This window comes from Paralichthys olivaceus, chromosome 17 (genome assembly GCF_024713975.1).
Source record: "Paralichthys olivaceus isolate ysfri-2021 chromosome 17, ASM2471397v2, whole genome shotgun sequence".
Lineage (NCBI taxonomy): Eukaryota > Metazoa > Chordata > Actinopteri > Pleuronectiformes > Paralichthyidae > Paralichthys > Paralichthys olivaceus.
This window is the reverse complement of record NC_091109.1, coordinates 17,141,874-17,159,412: the sequence shown is the minus strand read 5'-3', so window position 1 is coordinate 17,159,412 and position 17,539 is coordinate 17,141,874. Positions and strand designations below refer to the sequence as shown.

Genomic DNA, 17,539 nt, shown 5'->3' with positions numbered 1-17,539 from the left:
TTTTCATTTATTGTTCACTTCATTTGTTGTTGTTGTTACTGCTGCTGTTGCTGCTTTTTGGTGTGATGTTTTAAATCCATGTTTTATTTTGCTACACAGGACAACGCCTTGAATACATCGATTTTATTGCATTAAAATACAATACATAATACAATCAAATGAAATACGACAATAGAATGAAATACAACAATAGAATGAAATACAACAATAGAATGAAATACAACAATAGAATGAAATACAACAATAGAATGAAATACAACAATAGAATGAAATACTTGTACTTCTACTACTACTACTAATGGTAACCGTACTGATGACATGATGGTCGTGTGTTTGTTAACAACAGTATGTAATAATGTAATAATAACAACACACTTTGGATCTCTCTGTGTGTATGTAATTATAATAACACTATATAATAATCATATTTATAATAATATAGTAGTAATATGGGTCTGTTGTACTGCTGCTACTGCTGCTACATTCACTACTGACCGTCCCATTCGCTTATAATGGAGAGTGTTTTTACCTGAATATCTCAGGGACCGAAGGTCGTAGCTGCCGGCCACTGCCACCAACGGAAAGAGCACCCCTGAAAATGGGGGGGTAGCCAAAGTCCTGAGTCTCTGGCACCCCGGAAAATAGCGTGTCCACGGAGCCGGACGCGGACACGCTTGGCTATTATCCCCTTACCTAACCCTAACCCTAACCCTAACCCACCCACAGACACACACACACACACTCATTTATTTATTTTAATAAATATCAATAACTATGTCATTGATGTGTCTTTTTTCTCCCATGTCCCTCTCTCTCTTTCTCTCTCTCATTGCAGGCATCTCTGACTCCAGAACTGAAGGAGTTATTATTATCTGACTTATCATCATTATTATTATTATTATTAACAACAATACTTAATTAATTATTATATGAATTGTTGCTGCTATCATTAATAATCAATAACTTCTTTACACTGTTATTGTTTAAATTTTAACTAGTCAGAGCTGATACCTGATGTTGCTCAAGTGTTCCGGTCTCTCTCGCCTCCCCCTCACCACTGTTTCTCTGCTCTCCCCAACCAGTAGAGGCAGATGACCATCCACATTGAACCTGGTTCTGCTAGAGGTGTCTCCCTGTAAGTGAGGTAGTTTTTACTCTTCACAGTTGCCAAAGTGCTTGCTCATTGTGGGAACTGTTAGGTTTCTCTATATTAAGCAAGATTTTAAGGTCTTGACCTTCTATGTAAAGTTCCTTGAGATAATATATATTATCATTTGGCGCTATACAAATAAAATTGAATTGAATTGAATAGGTGATGGGAAAATAATAACAATAATTAATTGAGCAGTAGTATCGCAATATATTCAGTAAACTGTACAAAAATAATAATATGTTTTTTCTTCTTTCATGAACATATTTTCCACTTCATATTATGCACACATAAAATTAACAAAACATTCATAGCATCTGTAAACAATACTATATAACAACACTCAAGCATACTATCTATATAACAACAGATCTGAACTGTGTTTGTTCTCAAGTGGGTTGTTTCATACATTTTTAATAACGTTATACGGATCACATTATAGCGTGACATGTTTCTGGTTAAGATTAAAAGTATGCTGACAGAAATTTCATGCGTGCCCCTTTAAGGGACTAGTGACACTACACGCAGGGCCTGCGTGATGCTGCAGCAGAGACCTGAGGGAGAGAGCAGAGGAGAAAATGGAGAAAAACGAGCTGCGATTAATAAGCAGAAAAAGAGTGAAAAAAGTTGATTTAGCAGTTGAAAAATATAACTTACCTGGTCGGGAACTGACGGGGATTTTATGAGAACTAAGTCACACTGGTTTTGGTGAGTTTTGTTTTTATTTTCTTGCAATTTTGCTGCGTTGTACCTTTTTAGCGGAAAGCTAATGCTAAAAACGTAGCTATTCACAAGGAAATGCTCCGTCATAACCTGTTTATCAGTAAATTTTTTGGGTTTATGAAGACTGTGAATGTTACAAAAGTGTCTGTAAGCTGTATAAATGAAAGGTATGCGCTATAGTTTGTGTGGGAGACGGAGCCGTGAGTTGAAAGAGACCGCTCCGCTGCCATTTTGAGACGAAAAAACACCGTAGCAGTAACGTTACAACTCAGAAACTGTGAAACATTTATTTGTGTGATTTGAGGATTTAAAAAGAGATTATTTGTGTTTATGACCTGTTACACAGGTCAGGTTTTTTGCTCGGTTTGAAGCTGGGTCGGAGCACACACAGACGGGATTCAAGATGGCGAGCCAGACCCAGACCTTCACCTTCAACTCATCTACTCCTTCGCGCTAGTGAGGAAATCTTCGGCTTATGGTGACTCGCTGCCAGAGTGGTAGGAGTATCAGGAACTAGTTTGAACTGAACTGATTGATTTATTATTATTTTCGGACTAAATCGAACTGAAACTTTTCATTGAACCGAACACTTGAACTCATGTTGAACTCGATTCGAAAGTGTCATACTTTTATTTGCATGTTGAGTTCATATTTTCTGAGTGTGATTGGAAATGATTGTGGTCCACTTTGATTTGATTGTGTAACTGAAGGTATTCTCTTACATTTAAAAGAAAGGGAAAAAAGATTTAACTCAGGAGGAAAAATTCTAAAAATAGATGCAACCTAGGAGAAAAAAGACTGGTTTAACTTAACTTAGATTAGCTTTACTGAAATAAACTAGGAGAACTAAAGAACGAAAGGAAAGAGTGAAATACTCTTTTCAATTATACTTGCCTTAGTATTAGGAACCTGCAGGGTATTTGTTTTGTTTTCTGTACTGTATTTTATATGTGTGTTTTGCATTCAGTAAATTGCCGGCCTTTTGTACTTAGAGCAACGGTCTCTGGTGTGATTATTCTTGCTTCCCACTCCTTAGAACCTAGAACTGGTCCAGTGGCGCAGTAAGTGGGGTGATACCGGTGCTACAAATTCAATTCAATTTTATTTGTATAGCGCCAAATGATAATATACATTATCTCAAGGAGCTTTACATAGAAGGTCAAGACATTAAAATATTGTTTAATATAGAGAAACGTAACAGTTCCCACAATGAGCAAGCACTTTGGTGACTGTGAAGAGTAAAAACTCCCTCACTTACAGGGAGAAACCTCTAGCAGAACCAGGTTCAATGTGGACGGTCTTCTGCCTCTACTGGTTGGGGTGAGCAGAGAAAAATGGGGAGAGAAGAGAAACAGTGGGGAGGGGGAGGCGAGAGACCGGAACACTTGAGCACCGTCAGGTATCAGCTCTGACTAGTTAAAATGTAAACGATAACAGTGTAAAGAAGTTATTGATTATTAATGATAGCAGCAACAATTCATATAATAATTAATTAAGTATTGTTGTTAATAATAATAATGATAATAATAATAATAATAGTTGTTCTCCTTCAGTTCTGGAGTCAGAGATACCTGCAATGAGAGAGAGAAAGAGAGAGAGGGACACGTCAGTAACATAGTTATTGACATTTATTAAAGTGTTAAATTAAACAGTCGGATTCCCCTGGTCCGCACCAGTTCTAAGTCAGCTGCTAGGCGCCAGCCGAGGCACACCGCCGGATACAGCTGGACGGCCACGAGCGAGGCCTCCTGACTGTGTGATGATCTCACGGCAGCTTTAAGAACTGCCACTCCCACATTTATTTAAACCCTCTCACTGCTCTGACTTCTGTGGTGGCGGTTGATATTGCCTTGCTCAGACTCCGAGGCTTTAACGCTCCTCTCTTTGCGATTCAAATGGCTGTCACATGTCAGACTGCTAACTTATTCTTAAGGTCAATTTCTGTCGTAGGTCTTGTGCCGTCAGCTCGTCTGTTGATGTGTAATCTGTGTCGGTCAAATAATAATGTTATAAAGTTCATTCTTTAATATAAAAAATAAGTTCGTGAGGGAAAAAAGGAAATCGCGCCAGGGTGGAGGGTTCGTGGGGAATATTCTCATTTACATATTGACATAGATTTGGTCGATGTACAACCGAGTGCTGGGGTCCTTTTCTCTGGCTACCTACATGAAGGAGTTCCTCAAGGAGCACCAATAAAACAGGCCTAACCTCACACAGTGGCTTCTTATGACCTCAATATCTGAAATAGTTAAGACCTGTGTTGGATCAGTAAAATGATTCTTGCCACGTAACACACATTCATTCTTCCTGAAAAGATTGAACCCCTACGGTTACCAGAAATGTCTTAATCACATCTGTGTTTCTTAGAATTCCACATTTTGTACAAAATGTAAACTTTCACAAAAGCATCTGCAGCCCCTTTGCGATGAAACCGAAAATTAAAGCTCCAGTGATTTCACGACATGAGATGACGGAAGTTTTTAACTGTTATTATAATTTCACTTTCGAGAGAAGTGGAGAAGTGCTCTGTGGATGATGGGAGTTTCCCCAGCAGTCTAGACCTATAGCAGCTTAAGGGATGGTTCAGGACTCACCTGATCCAGCCAGGCTTTATCAAAAAGGAATGTTTTAAGTTTAACCTTAAATGCACAGAAGGTGTCTGCCTGGTAGCTGAATGCTCTACCTCATGTTCTACTCTTACAGACTCTTGGAACCACACGAGAGCCTGTGTTTTGGGAACGAAAACACCTACTGTCTTCACCTACTGTAGATGGTTGAGAGAGAGTCTGAGCCAGGGACAGTAAATATGGTTGAGGTTCCATCAATAAGGTGAGTAATTAAAAATGTGATACCTTACAATATACTGTGATGTAAACTGTGTTCTGAGAATGTTTTAGAAATCTGTGGGGATTTATGTAGGTAACATTAATTTGACAACCTTTACCATTTCTATTGGAGAGCCAATTTCACGGCTATGCTCAGTATCAAATTCTAAATCCACATTAAAAAATTGGGGGGTAAAAAAAATGAAAAGATGAGGAGGGCAGTTGATTTTCATGTGATTTTTACTATGTTGTAGACTGGTTTGTTTTAAATGTCCCCAGGCAAAATGGAACGTGCGTAACTTGTAGGTACTACAGTACCAGTATAGTGCCTGGAAAAGATAATATTGGTTACATGCATGATGCCTCGAGCTGCAACTGACAAGTAACACAGAAAGTGAGGGTAAACAAATGCACGTAAGAGGCATTGTCATCATCCACAGGGTCTTCTCCTGTGTCTTTTCACTCTGTAATGTGTATACTGATGACTGCTGCAGCTGGCATGACAACAGATTACTTTTCAAATTTGCTGATGACTCTGTGACAGTCAGTCTCCTCCATGCGGATGAGAACAGCCATGGTCCCATTGTGGATTGCGAATCTGTATTGTTGTGACTGCATTTTTACTACTAAATGTGACAAAAACCAAGGACATGAGTTTTAGGCATCAGCCCTCAAACTCTCAGAGTACTATCATCAAGGGGCAGGTGGTAGACTTTGTAAAGAACTACGGTACAAGTACCATGGGATGATTATTAACTATGATCTCTCTGATGACTATGTCCCTGATGATGGCTGTTTGTATTACGGATAGCATGTGGCTGATCCCTTATTCAGTAGAACATGTAGTAACATGTCCATGTTCCATGCTGTTTATTTAAAAATAATGTACTTGTCTTCTTGTACAATGCTCAATGATATAGATGTCCATTCCAGATTTCTGCATCATACCTTGGAATTGTATCCATAATTAATTATGAAAATAAATCCAGTTTATGATTTGTGATATATGACAATTTGATTCTGACTGATCATAATTCAAGGTCAGCTTTAATTTGCCTCAATTCAAGATACCTTAAATTAAGTTTAAAGTTAGAATGTCATTGTGGAAATCCTGAACTAGAATTGTGACTAATGAAGCATTGTGTTAGTTCATGCAGGACACGGAGTCATGTGCTCAGCTATACCGATAGGTTTATGGGTGCTCGTCAGTCACCCACCAATCACAGCCCATTCTCTCACCAAAGCGGTCCCTTTAAATACGACCTCATCCTCACTGATCCCTGCGAAGCTCAAACACTTTTAGCACCGTAATGGAAATTTTACATTCGTGTATGTATAATTGCATAAACAGACATGTATGTGGAGGACTGACCAAATGGTTGACCAAATTGTTCATCTAAAAGGGCAACTTTAAGGTTTACTGTGGTGGCTTAAGAGACTTGAGTTTTATGGCCTCGAGAAACCACAACTTTATGGTATCTCGTATCTCTGATTGGGATCAAACAACTGGGATCTCACGGGGGGGGAGTCATCCACAGAACATGTAAACAAAAGGACAGGATGTCTCCTCCACTGAGTGAAAATACAGAAGGGTAATATATACCTTTGCACGCTTAGTGGGAGGGGGCTGTGAGTTATAAGAACACAGATTCTCCTATGTTCTTTGCTCATTTGTGCATGTCAATCAGGTGATGTGTACTAATGAGTCCATCTGCAGATGGTGAATTAAACTTAAAGAAAGAAGTGTTTGACTTTGTGCTTGTTTCACAGAAACTGCCACCACAGCACCGAGTCCAAACACGGTTGTGTTAAATCTTCTTAAACAAAAGTACCTTGCCTGCTACGCCCACTGGGCGCTCTGCATATGTCCCCTGTTTTATCTCAGCACACTGCTCGGCTAACCAGGGAACATCCAAAGAATGGAGCCTTCAGCGCCAATCATAACTGTGTCCCCATTTGCAACAAATGGGTAAAGCATGACAAAGGGTTCCTGACTGAACTCGGAATTAAATGGTTAATATCTGAAACTATAATAGTTCAACTGAATTGTAGATATCTAATGTCATTTTAATTCTACCATTACCTGTCTTGACATGTACTGTAGATGCTTGAGAGAGTGTCTGAGCCAGGGACAGTAGACATCACTGAGGTTCCATCAATAATGTGAGTATTGAAACACATGATATTTTACAATATACTGTGATGCAGATTCTCAGAAAGTTACAGCAATTTGTGGGGAAAAATTGTTTGCAGATGCTATGAATGTCGTGTTAATTTCTGACACTCAGTTCACATTTATAGAGTTGGCTTGTTTTGTCAAGAAATCATCCATGTAAATTAAAAGAACATGGAACAAATTATTTATCATGTATTGCTATATTTATTTCTTTACCATTTTCACTTTCAGTGTGGCCAGAGGCATTATGTTTTCAGCTTATCCATCCATCTGTCTGTCCCATTCATGTGAAAGCGATATCTCATGAACAACTACATCATGTAAGTCAAAGGTCGAAAGGTCAAGCTCACTTGACTTTGCATTGTTTTGAATACAAAGGAAATATCATTACATGTGGCACAAACATTCACTTGGCCTCAATGATGACTTGAATAGAATTCAGTTGTCAAAGATCAAATGGCAAGGTCACTAGGACCTCACAAAGCACACTTCTTGCCTTGTAAATGCGATACGCGCAGTACCTCAAAGTAATGGTTAATATTTACCAGTGTGTTAGGTGAATGTGTATATGTGCTCAGGAAACAATTTGTAATACGGTCTGTTCATGTAGCGTGAAGTAATATTGATAATTACATGACGACGATTAAGTTAACATAAGGCACATCAATCTCCTGCAATGCTAACTGTGCGCTGTCTGTGGAATAGTAGTACACCGTGGCTGTGGAAAAACTATGTGACTAGTGTTGTTGCAAGCAGGCTATTTTAAATTGATTTTTTCAGAAATAATTGCGTTACTGAGTGTACTGTTCTAAATTGTGAGTTGCAATATATTATCAGTATATTAGAAGTAAGCCGAGTTAAAGAATATTTTGTGAAATGCTGTATTTGTTTATCTTACATGCTTATGTTTACTTTATTACTGGTATCCAAAGTTGTTTAATGAATGCAGGTGCTAGGTCACAGATTAGACAGGTTAAATGTCTGTTTGGATGTACATGGTCTATAGTAATATTTCAGTATAGTCTATTGACGTATGTAATATTTCAGTTCTGTAGATATTCAGCAGTAATTGTACACATTGTGGCATTTGTATTTACAGTAGGTGGTTATCCTGATAATGAGTCATAATACACATGATCTGAGAAAAGTATGTGTCCATTTATCGTTCACTCAAATACACCCTTTTTCAGGTATTTTACACTAGAAAAACAGCTTCCGGCTACGGCGACCCGAATGTAGTTGTGCTTCCTGGGTCTCAGGGGGAACCTCTACTTAAAACTTGGGGCCCCTGGGTGGTTTTGGGCTCGAACTGAGGTAGGAGGTAGGTGGAAAAAATGTGATCTTTTGACCTGCAACACCCAGAGCTTTAATAACACATAGGGAGCCTTCTGGGGTGAGAGGAGAGGCAGTGTGCAAAATGTCAGAGCTCTAGCTGGTCAGGGGCCCAAACTGCGAATCTTTGATATCATCTACATTTGCCACTGCCTGTTTATATCTTTGAATGACTTCTATTTTTGATATTTTATATTTCATGTTGAATGCTGTTTGCACCGGGGATAAGAGGGAAACGCTATTTCAATTCTCTGTATTTCCTGCACATATGTCATTATTGATCATAAAGTTGACTTGACTTGAACACTGATAAAGTTGATTCAAGATGTTGAATCTAGGAAAAACTGTTGTGATCCGTGGTCAATGACCTCCATCTAGTGGACGAAAAAAACCATTGCACCCACCTTATCAAGTCACAATCCCCATTATTCCTACACTCACAAACCATTAAAAAGCAATGATTTTGAGTGCAAATCCAATGGAAATGCAGTCAGTGGAAACCAAAGACTATTGTTAGCAGTAGTCAAGTGTTTTAGTGTTTCATCTTGGACACTGCCTTGTTTATTTGTCTGTAGCCATGTCCAAACTCTTCCACAAAGGGCCGAGTGGCTGAATGTTTTCTTGCCAATTCAAGATTCAACAATTTTTACTGTCAAATACACACAAGAACACACACGTTCCCCTGTGAATTGAAATTCTTGTGCTGTCCTTTCTGGAATACCAGCCGACCAAAATAGACATTCAAATACAATATTTACATCAAATACAATAAGAATATGAAACATGTTTAAGAGTAAGGTGAAAACAAGGGTAATGAGGTGAATAGGGTGAGTATTGTGCAAAACTGAGCAGTGCAAATGTATGCAATGTAAATGTAAACAGTACAATTGGAAATAGTTTAATAATGGAGCTAGCTCTCCTGTGAACCCTGCCTGCGGTGGTAAATGCTCTGCAGAGAGGGCAGTGAGTTCTTGATGATTTTTTCTGCTGTCTTCGCCACTCTCTGCAGGCGTTTGCGGTCCATAGTAGATGTGCTGTCGTACCACACGGTGATGCAGCTGGTCAATATGCTCTCAATGATGCAGCTGTAGAAGTTGCTGAGGATCTTAGGAGTCATCCCAAACTTCCTCAGCCTCCTCAGGAAGTACAGCCGCTGTTGAGCCTTCATGACTAGCTGTGTGGTGTTTAATGTCCAGGTGAGGTCCTCACTGAAGTGGACCCCGAGGTATTTAAAGCTGAAATGAATGAAGCAGCAGCAGCACAACAGACACATATTACTACTATATTATTATTACTTTGGCTACCCCCCCATTTTCAGGGGTGCTCTTTCCGTTGGTGGCAGTGCCCGGCAGCTATGACCTTCGGTCCCTGAGATATTCAGGGAAAACACTCCCCATTATAAGCGAATGGGATGGTCAGTAGTGAAAGTTTCACCAAGTGTGGAGGCCCAAATCGTTCCTCCAGAATAGTGATAGGAGCATGTTTCAGGTCATTTGTAGTCTTGGTGGTGGTGGTTTATAGTGGTGGATTTGTTTTGGAGAGCATCACATTTATATTTGTACTGTAATTCTGTACCATAATTATATTCCACTGATAATTCTGTTTATATTTATACTGTTCATTCTGTTCATCCTGCCATATCTGCCATATTTATACTCTTGATATGGTCTAGATTTGACACTGCCTCTGTGTGGCACAAAACAACTGGAAACAGTGGCTCTGCCTGCACAAAAGCACTGGAGATGACGAAAGAAGCTTCAAGCCACTTTGTGAAGAAAGGTTCATCTTCTGAACTAAAGTTGCAATTTTAAGCTTCTCTCGCCATCTCCAATGCTTTTGTGCACGCAAAGCCACTGTTTTCAGCTGTTTTGTGCACACAGAGCCACTTTATGAATAAATCACATGATGACCAGTGGAGAGACCTTGGACCATCATTTCAGACAGTCAGTGACTGGCATTTAACCATGATGCCTGATCTATTCACCTTGCATGAATGCTTTCAGTTTCAAATTTTCTCCAAATCCGTGTTTTCCTGCCACACGATCATTGTATGTGGTTGATGACTATCTCCATTCTCATATCATGTTGTCAAACCAATCAGATGTTCTCCTGCTTGTAGACTTGCCAGAAATGCTGTGGGCAAAGGACAAATACGATGTGGGCCTCATCAGAAACTGTGACCCAGTTACAATTACCCCAAAATCTGAATATCGACCATGTAAACAATGGTACTCAGTCAGACAGGAAGCTGTGGATAGGATACGCCCTGTTTTTGCATCTCTCTTGCAGGCTGGTGTAATTATCCCCTGCCCTGATTCGCCAGTCCATACTCCACTGTTTCCAGTTAAGAAAATCAGAGTGTTGTATATTGGGGTAGCGATGATGTGAAGATGATGAAGGAATTGCCGATTGACACCGTTTGATTGTTTGAAAGGTTTATTACAAAAAGTTCAGCATCAATACAAGCACTGCAATCTGCCTGGAGAGAGATCTGGGGCCAATGTGAATCTCTTCTCCCTAACAGCTTCAACTCCCCGTTTATATAGGAGAGTTGTTTTTGTGAATCTAAAGAAAACACATCTGGCTTTCATCCAGCCCACCTCATCTGTTTGGTAACAGGGAGGGAAAGGCACCAGCTCAAATTTAGGGTGACAGTTTAAGCCGTGACCTAATGCATTAATGTATACATTCAGTTTTTCTCAGAAAACCTAAACTTATAGGCCTCTGAATTCCTCAGGACCTATGGGCCTCAAACTCAGAGATCAGCTTCCTTTAAAGAGAACACAACACATGACATTTCAGACACCACAAGAGATAAAGGTCAGCCTATTGAGTGGTGATTTGTGCAGGATTTGAAGGCTGTGAATGACGCTGTAATTGCTCGATCACCCATTGTTCCCAACCCGTACACGTTGCTTTCCCAAATTCCGCCTGATGCAGAGTGGTTTTCGGTTGTAGATTTATCCAATGCTTTTTTTAAACGTTCCTGTCCACAAGGACAGCCAGTACTGGTTTGCTTTTAACTTTGAAAACAAGGCCTACACATTCAGACGCCTTTGTCGAGGCTACTGTGAGCCTACTTCTCTGCTAAACTTGACCCAGTGGCAGCTGGCCCTCCACAAAGCTTGTGTGCAGTGGCCGCCTGTGAAAAAGCAGTTCTTGCATCACGTGACATCGTAGGCTACTCTGACTTGACACTTCTTGTTACTCATGCTGTGTCTCTCATTCTCACAGAACAGAAGACCTCACATCTTTCTGCTGCTAGCTGTTCTTCTTGATATGCCCAACATCACAGTGAAACGCTGTTCAACCTTGAATCCAGCCACGCTTCTCCCGCTTCCAGATGACGGGTGGAGAACACAACTGTGTTGCTGAACTACAAGTCCAGTGTTCACCACAACCTGACCTTTCTGATGAACTATGACTTGATTCTGTATGTAAATGGGTCCGCCTCACGTGAACCCGGTCTCTGGTACTAACTTTGTTGGTTTTTCTGTCTATTCTGATAGTGACATTCTCTTCTCTGGTCCTTTTCCTCATCACCTCTCAGCCCAGGCAGCAGAACTCATTGTGCTCACTGAAAGCATGCAAATTGGCTACTGGTAAAACACTCACAGTTTACAAAGACTCCGGATATGCATTTGGTTTCACTCATGATTTTGGTGCTCTCTGCAGGCACAGGTAATTTTTGGTTGTTCACCATGGCCTCACCATTAGAAGGTAAATCTCACTGCTTAGTGATGGTCAACATGTGGTCAAAATGGGTTGAAGCCTTTCCTGCTTCAAAACAAACTGCAAGTGTAGTCACCAAAGCACTGTTACAAGACATCATTCCACAATGGGGGATTCCTAGCAGAATCTAAAGTGACAAAGCTGTCAAACAACTCAGCTCTCATCTAGGAATGGATGTGCGAACACACTGTGCATATCATCCAGCCAGTGGCGGAGCTTTGGAACGAGAAAATGCACACTCAAAACGAAGCTCGCAAAGTGCTGTGAAGACAGAGGTCTCACATGGACAAAGGTCCTGCCTCTGGCGCTGATGTATATGAGGATGAGAAAACGAACCAGGTCTAACCTTTCACCTTATGAGATTCTTTTTGCAACTCCTCCCCACATTGGTGCGGGTCTTTCACCCTCTCCACTTCCCGCCACAGACTTGTGTGATATGCATGATATGTTGTCCTATTGTTCTAACCTGACTAATGCTCTTTCAGACATCAGGAAACAGGTGACATCTTCCCTTCCTCATCCAGTGACTGAACCACTTCACGACCCCCGTCCAGGCGACTTCGTGGTGGTCAAAGACTTTCGGAGAAAGAACTGGCGCTCACTCAGGTGGCAAGGCCCCTACCAGGTGCTACTCACAACCCACACTGCAGTGCTGAGAGAGCCACCTGGATCCACACTAACCATTGCAAAGGAGTACTGGCTCCATCTGAACAGCTGACGCCTCCAGCTGAAACCACACACACACTGATACTCCCACAGGTTGAGAATCACAGAGAGTGTCGTGTGATTAGCACATGAGCGTTCTGCCACAACAGTTGTCTCTTATGTTTCCTGTTTACCTGACTGTATAAAACCTTCTTCTTTCCCTATTCGGAGTTGTTCCACTCTGAGCCTTCATGCTAAGTGTGAAACCCTCTGCAGAGCTTTCTATTAAATGACCTAAAGACAACTGTCTGAGAAACTCTTTATTTTACATCTCAAGATAAATGTCCACCACAAGTGTAACCACCTACTGTAAATACAAATGCCACAATGTGAAATTACAAGTGCAATAAGTACAAACATTTTTTTTTTACATAAAGAGTAATTGACGTTTGGAAAGAATTCAATCCTAAGGGAAGACTATACATTTTTCTCAGCACCACATCAAAGATACTCCAGGATAGATAATTTTTTCATGTTCAGTTAGGACAGTTATAGGATCGAAAATTGTGAAATTGGAGTGAGAGACATATCAGACCATAGTCCTGTATATATGACTCTGGCTATGTCAAGAGAACAAAAATCAACACTTTGGAGGCTAAATATAAATGTATTAAAAGGACAAATGAAGGAAGAGTTTATTAAAGAAATTCAGTGATATGTGAGGGAGAATGATAATGGTGAGGTGTCTCCCTCGGTGCTGTGGGACGCGTGTAAAGCTGTGATTAGAGGACAACGAATTGCTAAATCAACATACTTGAAAAGGCAAACACAGGAAAAACTCAATAAATTAGAATCAGAGCTTAAAAAATTGGAAAAAGAACATAAAAAAAATGTGGACGAGCGAATAAACCAAAATATCAAAAGAGTTAGAACAGAGGTAAATGACATCTCAGGACAAGAGATTCAAAAAAAGCTGTTGTACATGAAACAGCGATAGTATGACGTGGGAAGTAAATCTACAAAATTGCTGGGCTACAGATTAAAAAGGCATAGGGGCTCAGCTACAAATCTACCAAAATATAAGACAGAAGAGATACATACATGTTTTGAAACATATTATAAGAATCTATATTCCCAACCAAAAATAAATAATAAACATCAGATAGCCACATGGCTGGATTCCTTAAATTTACACAGGGTGGCAGAGGACCAGAATTCAGCTCTGATAAAGGAAATCACAGCAGAAGAAATAAAATGATAAAAAAATAAAATGAAATACTTGTTCTACTACTACTACTACTACTACTTATGGTGAGTATACTGATGACATGATGCTATTGTGATTGTTAATAACAGTATGTAACAATAATACTATATAATGATAATATTTATAATAATATAGTAGAAATATGTGTTGTGCTTCTGCTGCTGCTTCATTGGAAAAAAAAACATTCAGCCACTCGGCCCTGTCCAAGATGAAACACTAAAACACTTGACTTCGGCTAACAATAGTCTTTGGCTTCCACTGACTGCATTTCCATTGGATTTGCACTCAAAATCACTGCTTTTTAATGCTTTGTGAGTGTGGGAATCATGGGGATTGTGACTTGATCAGGTGGGTGCAATGGTTTTTTTTGTCCACCAGATGGAGGTCATTGACCACTGATCACAACAGTTTTTTCAAGCTTCAACATCTTGAATCAACTTTATCAGTCTTCAAGTCAAGTCAACTTGTCACTTACAGAGGAAATACAGAGAATTGAAATAGTGTTTCCCTCTTCCCGCACATTATTTATTATTATTATTATTATTATTATTATTATCATTGTTATTATCATTACTATTACTATTATTTATCCAATTTAATTTAAATCAATTGAAACAATTCCTAAAAAAGTTAGACATTTTTTTAAACAAAATCACTTTCCTCACCTCTCTTCCCTCATGAAAGTGAGGGAATAGGGGGAGGCAGAGTTCACAGCCCGAACAGGCGGGGGAGGGCTTAGCCCGGCCGGCTTCTCTCCCTGACTCTGCGCCCCTTATTATATGAATGGTATAAAAAAATATGAAAAGGAGGATTCTAAACCAAATCACTTTTATGAATACTTTTTTTTTTTAAATAAACGAATGAATTAATAAGGAGATATTTTAAATTTTATTCCTAATTCTATTTTACAACTCAAACTACATTATAAACAATATTTTACATACAACAACAAGTTTTAAACTTGTACAAAATAACGTTTTCCTCTGATTGGCTCCACTACTCCCAAAGGATCATGGGAGTTGATTAAATAATGAATTTTTCTCCATTCATTTCCCTTATATCAACCACCAATCCTCAAAAAAAGTTGGAATCATAAACAAATTACTATCCCAATAAGGATTTCCCTAAAATTAAAAAAAAATATTTTCAAACATACTCAGAAATTTCAATTACTTATGAATTTTTTACAACTTTAAAATAATTTTTTCTCCTTAAAATACACATCCCACTCTCAAACAATGAGAATTAAACTTTACAAATATATTTTATCCACTAATTAACCAAAAAATGGTAAATACACTGAGATTCTCAGACGTTTTGTTTTAACCACGATAAATAGGAACACGTGTGAGCAAGACTTCCCCCCAAAATACATTACAAAACACAATAGAATGAAATACCACAATAAAATGAAATACTTGTTCTACTACTACTACTACTTATGGTGAGTATACTGATGACATGATGCTATTGTGATTGTTAATAACAGTATGTAACAATAATACTATATAATGATAATATTTATAATAATATAGTAGAAATATGTGTTGTGCTTCTGCTGCTGCTTCATTGGAAAAAAAACATTCAGCCACTCGGCCCTGTCCAAGATGAAACACTAAAACACTTGACTTCGGCTAACAATAGTCTTTGGCTTCCACTGACTGCATTTCCATTGGATTTGCACTCAAAATCACTGCTTTTTAATGCTTTGTGAGTATGGGAAACATGGGGATTGTGACTTGATCAGGTGGGTGCAATGGTTTTTTTTGTCCAACAGATGGAGGTCATTGACCACTGATCACAACAGTTTTTTCAAGCTTCAACATCTTGAATCAACTTTATCAGTGTTCAAGTCAAGTCAACTTTATGATCAATAATGCCATATGTGCAGGACATACAGAGAATTGAAATAGTGTTTCCCTCTTATCCCCGGTGATAACAAGAGTATAAATATTTAAGATATGGAGGGATGAACCAAATGAACGGTATAAATAGAAACAGAATTATCAGTGGAATATCAATAGAAATATGGCAATGTGAACAGAATTACAGTATACATATAAATGAGATGCTCTCCAAAAAAAATCCACCACTACAAACGTGCTCCTAACACTATTCTGGAGGAACGATTTGGACTTCCACACTTTTTCACTCCTGACCGTCCCCTATCATTATTATTTTCATTTATTGTTCACTTCATTTGTTGTTGTTGTTACTGCTGCTGTTGCTGCTTTTTGGTGTGATGTTTTAAATCCATGTTTTATTTTGCTACACAGGACAACGCCTTGAATACATCGATTTTATTGCATTAAAATACAATACATAATACAATCAAATGAAATACGACAATAGAATGAAATACAACAATAGAATGAAATACAACAATAGAATGAAATACAACAATAGAATGAAATACAACAATAGAATGAAATACTTGTACTTCTACTACTACTACTAATGGTAACCGTACTGATGACATGATGGTCGTGTGTTTGTTAACAACAGTATGTAATAATGTAATAATAACAACACACTTTGGATCTCTCTGTGTGTATGTAATTATAATAACACTATATAATAATCATATTTATAATAATATAGTAGTAATATGGGTCTGTTGTACTGCTGCTACTGCTGCTACATTCACTACTGACCGTCCCATTCGCTTATAATGGAGAGTGTTTTTCCCTGAATATCTCAGGGACCGAAGGTCGTAGCTGCCGGCCACTGCCACCAACGGAAAGAGCACCCCTGAAAATGGGGGGGTAGCCAAAGTCCTGAGTCTCTGGCACCCCGGAAAATAGCGTGTCCACGGAGCCGGACGCGGACACGCTTGGCTATTATCCCCTTACCTAACCCTAACCCTAACCCTAACCCACCCACAGACACACACACACACACTCATTTATTTATTTTAATAAATATCAATAACTATGTCATTGATGTGTCTTTTTTCTCCCATGTCCCTCTCTCTCTTTCTCTCTCTCATTGCAGGCATCTCTGACTCCAGAACTGAAGGAGTTATTATTATCTGACTTATCATCATTATTATTATTATTATTAACAACAATACTTAATTAATTATTATATGAATTGTTGCTGCTATCATTAATAATCAATAACTTCTTTACACTGTTATTGTTTAAATTTTAACTAGTCAGAGCTGATACCTGATGTTGCTCAAGTGTTCCGGTCTCTCTCGCCTCCCCCTCACCACTGTTTCTCTGCTCTCCCCAACCAGTAGAGGCAGATGACCATCCACATTGAACCTGGTTCTGCTAGAGGTGTCTCCCTGTAAGTGAGGTAGTTTTTACTCTTCACAGTTGCCAAAGTGCTTGCTCATTGTGGGAACTGTTAGGTTTCTCTATATTAAGCAAGATTTTAAGGTCTTGACCTTCTATGTAAAGTTCCTTGAGATAATATATATTATCATTTGGCGCTATACAAATAAAATTGAATTGAATTGAATAGGTGATGGGAAAATAATAACAATAATTAATTGAGCAGTAGTATCGCAATATATTCAGTAAACTGTACAAAAATAATAATATGTTTTTTCTTCTTTCATGAACATATTTTCCACTTCATATTATGCACACATAAAATTAACAAAACATTCATAGCATCTGTAAACAATACTATATAACAACACTCAAGCATACTATCTATATAACAACAGATCTGAACTG

General features: G+C 38.8%; 1 long non-coding RNA gene across 2 annotated transcripts; it reads left to right on the top strand.

Moving 5' to 3' along the window:
* The first annotated feature begins 543 nt into the window (after positions 1 to 543).
* On the top strand, positions 544 to 12,887 carry LOC138405297 (uncharacterized). 2 transcript variants are annotated; one of them, XR_011239016.1, is made up of 3 exons: positions 544 to 4,702; positions 6,803 to 6,861; positions 7,106 to 12,887. It is a non-coding gene; the product is annotated as an uncharacterized lncRNA (long non-coding RNA). The 2 variants fall into 2 exon arrangements; XR_011239015.1 differs by lacking the exon at positions 544 to 4,702 and having other exon boundaries at positions 6,496 to 6,861.
* Positions 12,888 to 17,539: the final 4,652 nt, after the last annotated feature.